The following is a 12,266-nucleotide window of genomic DNA, read 5'->3' on the forward strand; positions in this document are numbered from 1 at the left end:
TACAAGAGTTTGAATGATCTTGGTTTTAATCTCCAGTGACACATTGTGAAGGTGGCCCAGAGGAGAGTGTGCCATCCCCAGAGGACAAAGGAGAGGAGGGAGGGAAGAAAACAGAGAGTGAAAAGGAACAGGCGGACCAAAGGGAGAACACAATGCCAGAAAAGGAGAAGACAAAGCGAGGTGACAAATTTGAAGTGAGTTTAGTGGAAGAGCATGGGGAGAAGAAAAGGGAGGAGCAAGAACTGTCTGTTTGGCAAAAAAAGTATAAGTAATCAAGAGGTGCGTCGGTTTGAAGGAGAGTTGGAGTTGTGGAAACGAAATAGGGAGCTGGAGAGGTTGAGAGAATATGAGAGAGTAAAGACCCAGGAGTTGCTGAGAGATTTTCTCAATTTGAAGCTAGGAGGGCTGCTACCGGATCCTGTACCAAAAGAAAGGGGAGAGGTGAAGTATGAGACCTTAGAATGGTCAGTGGTAGTTTTCCCGAAGAATAAAGGGTGAGGGTGGCAAGTGATTAGAGTAGATTTGCAATATAACACTCCCTCTCCAGAAAGAGACTGGGCAAGACACCCATCCTGTGGCACCATCTGCGCAGTGCGGAGCGCACCCCTCTGGAAGCCAACAGATGCCGAGAGGTTTGGCCCAGCACCCCTATGAGCTCAATGGATGGTGGTCGGGACTACATGTTAGACAGTTATGGCATGTTGCCTGAATTAAGCTATTTGGATCCCATCATGAATAATGCTGATTTGCCTGTTACTAATAAAGAAGAAGTTGTTAAAGTTAAGAAGACATCTCCTGTGATATTTCCCGCACAAAGTGAAGAGTTGTCAAAATTTGAAACTGAACCCATTCACACACATCCTTATACTTTGTGGTCTTTTCTAATTCCTCCATTGCTACTCTTCCTAGTCTCAGTCTTCTTCTGATTACTTGCCTGAAGTTTTAATTGGGATTAATGATTGAACCAAGGTATACACAATCTCTAACCAATTTCTTTATTGTTAGCTCTACAGTTGTGTAGTTCTTCTGTAGTCATGAAAATGGCTAGTGAAACATTAAACCAATCAGGACTGCTGATTTCTATTAAACGTAGCATTATTAGCAGAAAACAATGAACATAGCATAATTAATGAACTAGAGGTAACTACTGTAGTTGATTTTTAACAAATTATTTCAAAGCTCTGTTGATTGCATAGGAAGCAGAGGAGGAAAAGAAGGAGACAAGAAGAGGAGGGAAAGAGAAGGAGAAGGAGAAGGAGAAGATATTGCTGAGCCAGCAGTCATGTGATCTGATTTTTATGCAATCTACCAAGAAGGCAGTATCCTGAACAGGAGTGTGTTGAGCTTCTGAGGCAGACAGGACAGAAAGAGGAAGGGAAAGGAAGGTACGTTTTTCTCCCCCACCCTCAGGGTGGGGTGGAAATCTGGAGGGGTGAAGATGTGACAGCCAGGAATCACGGGGAATCATGGGGCTTTGGGAGTCTGGAGTACCAGAATTACAGGCTGCACAGGTACCATTCTGGGGCCTTTAACCCTCTGCCCTCAAAATATCCTGTCAATTAGACTGTTTTGTGGCAAAATGCAACAGCATTATGGGGACAAGTGCTGAGTGTTTCATCAGTTTATGAGAATGTTTGTCAAGCACACATATAAGGATTATTATCTTTAATGCTCTGAACATTTAAACAATTTAGAAAACTGACATCCATCTGGAACCAGTCCTCTTCCCATCAATTCCCATTAAAATAAGCTTTAAAATATCAAGGTTTTTAAATCTGCCATTAGTATGCATTGCACAAAATTATTGTTGTTGTTGTCATCGTAATCATCATCATTATCATTATCATTGTTGTTATTGTTACTACTACTACTACTGCTACTGCTACTGCTACTGCTACTGCTACTGCTACTGCTACTACTACTACTACTACTACTACTACTACTATTATTATTATTATTATTATTATTATTATTATTATTATTATTATTATTATTATTATTATTATTATTATTATTATTATTATTATTATTATTATTGCTATTGCTATTGCTATTGCTATTGTTATTGTTATTGTTATTGTTATTGTTATTACTGGACTCAACTCCTATAATCCTTCAATGAGAATATTGCAAGATTTTTTTTTAAAGGATCTAATGACCTCCATAAATTCACCTTTCTGTGCAGGTTGCTTCCCTCCCCAATCTTGCAGATGTTCCCATTTTTCACTTAGCCAAAGAATTTCACCTGCCAAAGGCAGTCTTTGGCATACAGACATCAGAAGGTGCATTACAGTATTTGGTTTTATTCCTTATTTTGGAGTGTGAGTAGATAACACCAATCCAACAGTGACTTAATGAGCTGACATAAATCCAGTCTAGTCTGGAAGCATTTTCACTCAGTATTTTTAGCCAAATGGCCTGGGTCCCAGGAAACACTCACTGTGAACTCACAGCTTAAGGAAAGTTAAACATCAAGGTAAATTGCACATTGCTTAGCTTAGGTAACAACAGCAACAACAGTAGTAGTAGTAGTAGTAGTAGTAGTAGTAGTAGTAACAATAACAACAATGATAATGATAATGATGATGATTACGACGACGACAACAACAACAACAATAATTTTCCTGAAATAAAAACTTGTTTGCAATAAGTGATTTCAGTTAAAAGAAGATATAGAATCATTTGCTAAAGGAGGACAGCATTTATCTTCTTCCATTAGAATGACACTAAAACACTGGTAGAAACATAACAAAAGACAATGAGTTAAAAGCAAGCAAAAATCAGACTGAGAGAAATTTATTGTTTCTTTAAAATGTTTTAACCCCCCCTTTCTCCTTAAAAAGGACCCAAGGTGGTTTACAACAATGGAAAGACAATATTTAAGCTAACAACATATAGTATATGAATACTAAAAAGGATCAAATACCATACTAAAAAAACATAAGCAACACCAAAACACATTTCAAAGCAGTAAGGTACAACAATCCACTTTAAAACCCCACTCAGCCAGCCAGACACTCAGGGAAAGCTTGCCTGAAAAGAAAGGTCCTTGTCAGCTTGTGGAAGGACAGTAAAGATAGGGCCAGTCTAGCCTCCTGTGGGAAGCAGCTCCAAAGTCTGGGAGCAGCAACACAGAAAGCTCTCTCCTGTATTCCCACTGAATGCACCTGTGAAGGTGACAGTATTGAGAGGAAGGCCTCTCCTGATGATTTAAACTAGAGATCGGGATGAACTGGCAAAACAGTTCATGGTTCATCAAGGTTGGTGAACCATGAATTTTTCCCTGTGTTTTCTGAAAATCCAAGAAACATTTTGTTGGTTCATTGAGGGTTTTTTAAGACAGCCTGTGGCTGTCTAAAAAGAAAAGCTGAGCCCCCCTCCACCCTGCCACCTTCCCACTGCCCCCCTTTGCCTCCCTACCTTGTCCTGCTGCTTCCACCACCATCAGAATAGAAGCTAGGGTGCCAGAATGGAAACTGCCATTCCGGCAGGCTAGCCTACTCTTTCTGACTCTGTGTGTGCTGAACAGATGATGGGCGTGTGCAGAGGCAGAGAAAGCAGGCTAGACTGCCAGAATGGCAGTTTCCATTCTGTGGATGGAAGCCTAGTTTCCATTCTGATGGCAGTGGTGACATGGTGGCAGCAGAGGCAGGACAAGATAGGGAGGCAACAGAGCAGTGGAAAGGGGATGGGGGACAGGCTGTGGGGGAAGAGAGAGAGACAGAGCGAGCAAACTAGGCTGCTGGAACAGCCATGGTAGCCAGTTTGCTTTATTAGCCCAACAAAGGGAGGAATAAAAAGGGTAACTATTCATCACTTTGTATTCATCGGGACCTCTGGAACTGATGGCAATAAAGTGACAAATATTATACAAATTAGCAATTTCTGACAAATATTGCGATTTTTAAAAAATTCATCCCTGTGTCTAATTTTAACATGAGGGCAGGCTCACAAAGGGAGATGCGGTCCTTGAGATAGCTTGCGCTCAAGCCATTTCGGGCTTTAGAGATTAGAACCAACACTTTAAATTCAGCCTGGAAACAGATAATCAGCCAGTGAACCAGCTGTAATTGGGGGGTGGGGCGGTATGTGATTCCTGTAACCAGCCCCAGTCAGTAAACTGGCTGCTGCATTTTGGATCTGCTGAGAGAGAAAGGAAAATCCAGAATGGTGTAATTCCACCATCCACAATTGACGCTGAGATCTGGCCAATTCAGAAATAGATTTCCTTTTATAATGCAGCCATTTACTTAATGAGACATCTGTTGTTTCCAAATAAGGCATTGCGTTTTGAGAGGTTGTGCAAGTAACCTGGAAACAAATGTTCCGGTTTGACAAAGTTGGAAGGTGACAGAATAGATCGACAGATAAACCATCACAGGGTTGAACAGGGTTTACTGTATCTACACCACAAAGTTACAGCTGTTTGGTACCACTTTAATTCCCATGGCTGCATGCAGAGGCAAAACTACTATGAAAATAATGCTTAAATGTCACGGCCCCTAATCCCAGAGGGGCCCAGAAGCAATTTTAGCCTGGATTTTAAATTACTTGAATTAGAATTCTGTGTTACAAATTCGTACCTTGTATTTTACCTGTATATGCAGATGAGGATAGGGGACTGCTTTGGAGCTGAAATAGTACACTTAAAGCCTGGAACTTCATTCCATCTAATGGGGATCTTTGGAATACCTTCTCTGAATCCCTGCCCTATATCAATGTGAATCAGAAATAAGAAGGCTATTTCACGAAATTGTAAAGGCTTATCTATAGAACAAATCTGAAAGAGTAGGAAGGAATGGACAGAGGGCCAGATCCAGTGTTTCAGTGTATCACGGTTTGGGGGCATAGGGGCAATTTATACAAGGAAAGCAACACCCCGGCCCACATGTGTTTGGATATGTTGTCAGAGGGAAAATTTATTACACGCAGACCATAATTCTACATTTCAATATAACAGGGGCAATAACTGAACTCTGAACATTGCCACGTCTGTTTCTTCCACTTTCCACTTAATTTTGTGGGATTAATGGTGGTGACACTGGAATTTTAGGGCATAAATCATGCAACATAGTATTAGCAGCTATTCTGACACAGTGTTCTTGGTCTTGAAACAGATTATCTACAAATAATAATAAAAAAAGGGAAAAGAATTAATCCTTCTGAGGTCAGAAGTTACCTGTTATACTTCCTCTTTCAGATCTGTATGGCATGTCATTTGATTGGTACGCAACAAATAACATTGACTTGGAGCGATGCTTGCAGAAGTAGCAGTTCTAAAATAGGTTAATTAGATGAAGGAGGGCAGAGGGAGGTTGTGGCTTGCACAGGATCACCCCCTTTTTCTTTCTTTTTTTTCATTTTTCACGTCTGTTTGTAATTGCTGTCATCTTTGTTTCTCAGGGAACAGCTAGAAAAGGGGTCTCTCATATTTATTAGTAGAGGATTTCAATAAACATTGTGCAATATGGTGGGCTGAAGAATGATTTATTGATAATTTGTCACTTATATTTATGGCACTTGGAGACCCTAGAGTCTTACAACTGGTAAATCATGTTATACTGTACATGGACCCTGTTTTGGAAGGGAGGGTGAGTTCTGTGCAGCTTATAGAAAACTGTGGCTAAAAAGAACAGAACCTTGATGTAACTAGTAATAATAATAATAATAAATTAATTCCTTGTAACTAATTTATTTTTCCAATTAAGAGATTAATGACTAAGTTATATTGTAATTGTAACATAGTGATGGACAACTTCACTCTCTTTGCAGTATTAACTGTAACATTTGTTTTTATCATTACAGGGCATGGCATCCGTAGATGATGCTTTGTTTATGGTCTTCGCCCTTTAGGGTTTTCTACCTTGTGTACAGTTTTAAATGTTGAGATGATTGCAGGGGGAGAGACATCACAGAAGTGTATTTTCTGCAACAGGCCAGAGATTTGCAGCATTCAAGTTTTTGTTTAAAAGTAACTAAAATAATCATTCAGCCATTTTTGGGAAGAGCTACTTTCACAAGTTGCAAACTTTGGAAATCTAACTTCAGTGACTTACTTTAAAAAGTAACCTTCCAGCCTCTTAAAAATAGGCAATGGAAAGCAGCTAATGGGAAGTTAATTTTAGTTTTGATACTTTTGCTGTGTAATATAAAGCTCCAGAAACATGATCTGATAAAATCAAATCAAACATGAAGCATATGTTTTATGAATTCTGTGAGTGCAAAAGCACACACACATAAAAGGGAGCAGTATGCTGGATCGAGATTTTCACTGTTTATTATTGTACAGCCCTGAAGAACTTCCATGGAGTTTCCCCAGATGGAAACAGCTGTTATTCTACTGCAATCCAGGGCAGGTGGGTTCAAATGGCCATCTATCATTTCATCTACTTGCTGCAGACTGCTGGAGTTGGAGATGAGACGGAGCAGTATCTGAGACTGTCAGGTTGCTGGTCTCCATTTGCCACTTTGCCATCCCTTATCTTGCCCAACAACCTCTCAGACAACAAGGTGTTCCACTCCTTTGGAATATTGTTATCTTCACAAGTGATACCAGCCAAATTCGCTCAATCTAATATTTAGGTTCAAAGGTTTGGTGGTGCCTTTTGTTTACAAGAAAGCCCTCTCTATCTGCCAAGCAGCTGCTTCCTCCTGATAGGTGGAGAAGGAGGGCTTAACAACTGACCAAAACCACACACACAGTCATCCAATGGTTCCAAGGCTTTAAAAAAAAATTAAAATGCAAGCTACTGTTGTTTTTCACACCTTCAGATAGGCTGTGTAAGCAACATTTTCTTATCTCTCACCCCATTTGCTAGAGCTTTGTACACCTAACTGAATGAAGAGTGAAACATAAGATAATGGTTCTTTCAAAAGAGATCAAAGGAAAGGAAGGGTAAGTTAAAGAGCCTTTCAGTAATTATTTTATTTTATTTTATTTCTTTTAATGTAATACATAGCAGAGAAGCATAAGCAAGTGTAAAAATATCAGCAAGAGAGTTGTTGCAGAATGACCTTCCACGGCTTAGAGGGCAGTTCACACCTGGCAAACACCTGCATTGAGTTCTGTGAAAGTGAGGCATAACCCCCTCAAGTTGTGCAATGTGGTTGTGTATCTAGATAACACCTGCCCTCTATTTCCGCCAGGACCCACACCAAAGAAGACTATAAATATGATGACATTACCTTGTGGGAATTAGTGGCAGATAGGTTAATGACCTTTTCAGAGCAAGATTCCCATGCTTTGCAATTAAGGCTGTAATTCTAAGCATGCTTATTTCGGTATAATATCCATTGAAATCAATCAGACCTTAAAAATGGGCAACATGTTATGGTTATCAAGGGGATTAGCAAGTTTCCCACTTCCCATTTGTAATCTTTAACAACACTCATCATGTGAATCAAGAGACATTACATGGTGTATGTTGCCCCTGCCAGCAATAATATGGAGTAGGCACAAAGAAATTCTCTTTGAAATAATTTCAATTTACAAAACTGAATTCATATAAAATTTATGGCTGGGAAGTAAAACATTCATCACAAGGATGCTGATTCTTATAGAACTCTTGGTCTCTGCATCAGTCCAGAGTTACTGGAATTCAGCCATAAAGAAAACGTAGGGTCTTCTTTGTGCTTCTCAGAATTTACCTACATACTTACCTACATCCAAATCATAATGTTCACTTGGAAACATGAAGCTGTTGGTGCAACAGCTGCATGAGCAGCTCCTCAGTCTGCAAGTCCCTGACTAGGAATGATAAAAAGTACCAATATACAGCATTTCATATTTCTTCATAAACACAATTGAAAAAAAACTTGAGCTTTGGGTTTTTTTGTTTGTTTGGTTTTTTTTTTTTTTTTTTTTTTGAATAAGTGAATGGAAGAACAAGCAAAACTGTCAGTGTCTTCCATCCTTAGTGGACAGTCCTGCTTTTCACTACATTACCAAGCTGGCTGTACTTCTCCCTTGCTTTGCCTGAAAGAATGGGAACAAAGTAATAAGGCAGTATTTTTCGAAAATGACAGCTAGGAGCCCTGACTGGTGAGGGGATAACAAAGACTTTTCCCCCCCAAAATTGGTACTCTCCAAATGTTTTAGGTTACACTTCCCTTCACCCTTGATTATTGGCCCATGAAAGCTGATATGGAGAGAGTAGTACTACACAATCTCTCAAGAGTTTTAGGTTGGGGAAGACTGCTGTCGATAGGAAAGCAGTAGGTAAACAGGCAGATAGGACAGGTTAACTTCTGGTGTCCATTTGTTTCGCTGCTGTTCTTGTGACTTACACTCAGGATTATTTGTCCTGACTCTACAAAGAATGTGAGTCTTGCCTCAGTTTCTCTGTCTACAAAGATACTCAGGTTTATTTATGATACCTTCCATAACATGCTAGCCAGGAAAATGCTGTATCAAACGTAGTAAATGCTGCACAGGTTAAATATATTTATTACTAACACATGCTGGTCCAGATGTATGTCTGGAGTTCTCCTTTTTTTTCCAGCCATGCCCCATTTCCACTAACACATTCACACAGAAGGATAAGCTGCCAAATCACGTACAATTTTAGTGAAAAATATAGTTAGGATATGAAATTTGTATTGCAAGATTAATAATCTAAAATTACAAAGAGCAAACATTAAAGGAGCACACTCACAAATACATCATGTTTCATCCAAGGAAGTAGATGGAAAGGAACAGATTTTGACAGGTATGCAGGCACCATCTGTATGTGCACCTGAATTTTCTTGAATTTCTCTCCCAGTTGCGGATCTGTTTGAAATCACTGTGTGCAGAGAATCAGGCTAGAAGGCAGAGCTTAAAATGCCACTGAGGAGATTCATTTAGCTAATTTTTTTTTACTTTTCTAAGGCTGAATTGGAGTCTACTTTTTACTTGGTCCCTTGAGATCCACCAAACCAGAGTCTTATGCAAAGAACAGCAACAGGAGCAACAAGAACAACATGCACTTAAAGAATTCACAGGCTGAGAAGCTGTTCTCGGTGCCAGAAATGGACAGAACACACTGTCCATCTCTTTAAAAATCTGCTGCAATCAGAGCTGCTGTTATTGTTACCCCTCTGCAGATGATTGTTGCATGGAAGCAGTAATCCTGATCAAGTTTGTGGCAAAGGAGGGGTGCAGAGATAATGTTAAACCTTTCCTTTCCTCCGACTGTCAGTGACTCTGAAAGAGTTATAATCCCCACTTCCAATCCTGCTAGTGGCAATGTGGCAAAAGCGTCCAGTCACAGTCATTAATGGATAAAGCTTCAACTCCCTCATTCTGCAATGGCTCTGAAGCATCCTCATCCTCCCACCAATAACCTTGAATCTCCCCTCAGCCGAGTTTGCCTTTCAAAGTGTCCTCAGTCTCTCAACCATAACCGGGGACAGCCCTTGAATATGGAAAAGTTGTACACCCTGCAGCTTCCTTATCTAAGCAGTAGCATCTCAGATTAAGAGGTAGAAGGCCTTTTGGCGTTGCTATGGTTAAACAATTAGGACTCAGAAATCCCTATTGGTCTTTTGGAAATCACCCATATGCCAGGAGTTCCTGTCCTATATTCTACCCACCCCTGCTCCAATGAGGCCATGTCCCAATAAATCCATTCAACAGGCCTCATAACCATAATTCATAGACTAGGATGTATTTGGGGCAGTGAAGTTGCATAACCTCTGGTGATGCAAGCAGTTGCATCTTTTTCAAATTTATATTTTTTAAAAAATCAAATATCTCTTCATGTGTGTGTGTCTGTGTACGCTCCTAGGTGACTGCTAGACCCACCTGAGCTGCTGTCAGGTTGGATGGTTCATAGCACATCCACACCCCGTAAAGAGAAGCCACTGTAGTTACCACTGCCACTCATAAGACAAAGAAAAACAAGGCAGAGAGGAGGAGAAAGTTCTAATGGTGTGTGGAAAGATGGCAACAAGCAAATGTACAACACGGACCAGCAGCAGTAGACAGTGACAGCAGTTTTGCAGACAAAAGTGAGGACAGGACACACAGCAGACTCCTCCATCCTAACAGAACTGCCTACGTCTTTCATTAGTTCCTGGTTCTGAAGTGACATGCAAAGTATGAACACATGTTATTCTGTTTTTTAAAAAATGCTGGTTGCAGAAAGCTGCTGGAAGTGATACCCATTCAAAGCCACGAGGACCCTGGCCTCTGGTCTCCCTCCCTGGCAATTTTGCAGCCCATGATCTTGCATAAGGCAGGATTTTTCCCTTCACCAGCATCCAAAAGGAGCTTTAACACATAAATCAAATTAGACACAGAAAGCCCCTAAAATACCAATGTAAAATCCACAAAGAGACCCCACATACACACCCCTTTTGCCATATTTCATTTTCACAACAATCTAGGGACTACATGTTACACTAACCAAAGTTTTAGGAATTCTGCAGTCCATTTTTTAAAAAATGCAACAGCCATGGCCTCAGACTGCAATCTCTAACTTTGCAAGCAAGCAGGAGGGTTTTAAGTCTTCTTTCTGCTGCTATCATTTCTGTGGAATCCCCATCACAAATCACAAATTTACAACAAATTAAACCATGTCAAATTGCATCAGATTTAAGAAGCTGAAAGGCATGAGCAAAAATGCATACTAATCTAGTTCGATAAAATCTGTCATTATGTTTAATGTTTAGAGACTGACTATCATCTCAGTTCCTAACCTAGCACTGCACAATTAACACCAGAGGAGAAAAGTTCTCATTGGCACCAACTATGTCAAGCACGGTTAACTTCTGCAATAGGTTAGGTTGTGAGAATCAACATCTAACATCTATTTAAATATATCCTACACAGGGCCATAACTAGGGCAGGACAACTGGGCCTTTCCCCCAAGGTGACAAATTGAGAGGGTACACCTTGCTCCCTACTTCCAGATTGGCCCAATGCCCTGGTTGACCACCATAAGAAAGGATAGTGTTAGACCAGGACAGCAGGGAAGAGCAAAGGAAAGATACTGGGTATACCAGGCCTCAGTGCAGTGCTGAAACATTTGCAGGCCTGGAGAGATAATGTTTGCCTTAATGTGTGATCTGAGCCATACAAACCTGGTAGTACAGAACAACCATATCAAACATATGCCCTTTGTTGTTTGAAGCTTACGGATGAGAGATTGAGAAACAGAATGCATGTCTGTGTGTTATGCATGGTCTTGGGGACATGGAGCCCCCTGAGACAGTTCCCTCTTTGGCTCCTGCAAGCTATTTGAGAAATTTCTTCCTTACAGCTTAAGGCAGGGGAGGGCAAAACACAGCCCATGGACCACATGTGGCCCCATAAGGATCAAGTATGACCATCAGAACACCTGTAACTTCTGCTGTTCAACACAGAAAACCTTTCCTCATGGTCTGATCTTCTAGCCTTCCAAATTCCAGGACTGGGCGTTTGCTAGACCTCTATTACCTAAACACAATTTCTACCCAGCTGGATCCTTTCAGATTCAAGGAAGACTTTGCCTATCATAGTCAAAAAGAGATAAAATGAATTCAAGAAGAATTATTTCCTTTACTGAGATGCTGGTGCATTTCCTGTACACTCAGGATGACTGGAGTATGTATTTAAGAACCAAAAAGGGAAGTGGAGGCAGCTTGAGGGAATGGGGGTTTAAAGGCAATTTTAACTAATAAATAGCATTCAGTAAAACTGTTTTTGTATATTCTGTGTTTTGTAATAACTTTCTGTCTGATTTTCTTATTTTCAGTATTCCTGAAACACAAACATACAATCACTTCAAGCAACAGAGAGTGTGTTTCTAGTGTCTACAGTTTGCTCTGTTCTCAAACAAGAAATATACTTAATAAAACAAAGAATACAAGTATAATAAAAGTTTCTTTTCCTCATTTCATTCCACTCTCTCTCTCTCTGTGTGTATATATTTAATGTAGGACAGCCTCAGTTTCAAAAATGTTGAAGCTGAGACTACCCTACTTCGGGCACATCATGAGAAGACAGGATTCTCTGGAAAAGACAATAATGCTGGGAATGGTGGAAGGAGGTAGGAGAAAAGGAAGACCAAATAGGAGATGAGATGCCTCCCTAAAGGAAGTCTGCATAAGCTGGAGATCACTCCTTCTCCAAAGGGTCACTATAGGTTGGAAGCAACCTGGCGGCACAGAACAACAACAATGAACATTCACATTTACAGATAAAACAACCCAACAGATAAGCTCCTTTTGCCATATGTTTCTTTGGGTCTTGTTGCTAAATAAGCCATATTTCAGAATTGTTTACTGTATTTCAGAGCCACGTT

General features: G+C 40.2%; 1 long non-coding RNA gene across 1 annotated transcript; it reads left to right on the forward strand.

Moving 5' to 3' along the window:
• The first annotated feature begins 222 nt into the window (after nt 1–222).
• LOC140707773 (uncharacterized) lies at nt 223–11,755 on the forward strand. The gene is made up of 4 exons (XR_012087948.2): nt 223–1,385; nt 6,290–6,356; nt 6,819–6,895; nt 11,718–11,755. It is a non-coding gene; the product is annotated as an uncharacterized LOC140707773 (long non-coding RNA).
• Nucleotides 11,756–12,266: the final 511 nt, after the last annotated feature.

The sequence above is a fragment of the Pogona vitticeps genome, chromosome 5, assembly GCF_051106095.1.
Source record: "Pogona vitticeps strain Pit_001003342236 chromosome 5, PviZW2.1, whole genome shotgun sequence".
NCBI lineage: Eukaryota > Metazoa > Chordata > Lepidosauria > Squamata > Agamidae > Pogona > Pogona vitticeps.